Genomic DNA, 1782 nt, shown 5'->3' with positions numbered 1-1782 from the left:
TACATTCATATTTACATACATACATACATAAATTACACATATGTAAAAATAATAAAAAAAAAAATAATAATAAAAATAAACAAAAAGGACCTATTTACTAGTTTACAAAGGCACGTACGGAGACAGCATGAATAGAACATGTAGATTTGATATTTATTAATTTGTCAGATAAAATTGTTGATAAAATACATTGTTTGTGTTTAAAAAATATGCTTGTATAGGTAGAGTCAACAACTCCCTACTTTATTTTTTATTTATGAAACGATATTGTTGTATTGTAATGATTATAGTTACTTTGAAGCGAAAGAATAATTTTATATACATACAGCAGAAAGCTGTTGTGACTAAATCAGTAAATGGTATTGAAAATAAAAAAAAACCGACCCCATTTTTGTGCGGTATTATAAATTTGACACGGTATACAACGCTCCGCATTTTTTCAGGTGGGAATTAAACATAGAAGAAAGTTATAGCTAGAGAATATCACTGTACCTATTTCGTTTGCCTCAAAAATTCGGCCACTTATGCGTCATTACATTTTTGCTGAAATTGATACTGATAAAAAACTACAAATTTTAAATATTATCTCATTTTAAGAAAATGTTCAATTATTACATAAAACTCTGTTATAAAACGAGTTAAAGTTGTTATGATAGTAGCTGCACAAGTTTGATTTGTACTTTCATGTCAAGGATCGTATTGTTTCAAATATCAGAAACCGGGGCACGTTCTTAGTTCTACGTGTTGTGAATAGTAATCAAACGTTTTCAATATTTTTTCTTGCAAAACGAATGAAATATTACTTCGTATTGATTCCCTATCCCGGGTGCAGTCTTCGTTGTGAAACTAAATTCAATTTCTAGCAGCCGAACAGCGTGAACCTTTTTTTTTTTAATGAATTTTTCAACTTTGAAATATTTTAATGCTCTTCGACAAACATTTTTTTTACTAGTATATTTTTTATCTAGGCAGATAAGAAAATATACATTTGAATTTTAATGTTAAATTAAAACATTTCTCACTTATTCCATTCGTTGTGTTTTTAGGTACATATTTCTAAAATATAGCTACATTGATATAATGTTAAAGCATTGTAAAAGGTTTTAACGTGTTTAATTGTACACCGGTGATTGATGACGATAAAGTGACATGTAAAAAAATTGTATGAGAATTTTGAGCGACAAAAAATCAAATTTCAGTGAAGCACTATCAGACTACCCGCCCCGGCGTGTCGTGTCTGGAAATATGAAATAGGTCGACTGAGTTTAAGCATTACCTCTGTCCCGGTTTAACCTGGTGCCACTATAAAATGACATACGTTTTATTAAAGTCTCTGACATAAATTCTTTCACATACCTCTTACTAGCAGCTTTAGCTTTATGAATATTGCATAAAAAGTGGGCTTTAAATGAATGCATTATTAAACGTTTATGTAAATATTTTGTACTGAGTATTTTTCATCAATATTTATTATAATATTTTCAGTACTTTCTTATACAATATTATGTATTTGTGTATGCTAATATTAATACATTGATAGCTTCTAAGTATCTACTATACATATGGGTTTCTATAAGAGTTTTACGTGACAAATTACGGTGAAATAGATTGAGAGATCTCCAAAGATAGTATAGACTAATAATGAAGGTCACATCACCTTGACATGGAAGGTTTTGATAAATCTAGCAGATTAATATTGTTATCAAATATAAAAAAGCAGTGGTGGCTCAGTGGTGAGAACCTCGGACTTCAAAATCGATAAGTCGGGGTTCGAGACCGGGC

Source organism: Zerene cesonia, chromosome 19 (genome assembly GCF_012273895.1).
Source record: "Zerene cesonia ecotype Mississippi chromosome 19, Zerene_cesonia_1.1, whole genome shotgun sequence".
Classification (NCBI taxonomy): domain Eukaryota; kingdom Metazoa; phylum Arthropoda; class Insecta; order Lepidoptera; family Pieridae; genus Zerene; species Zerene cesonia.
Note: the sequence above shows the minus strand (reverse complement) of the source record.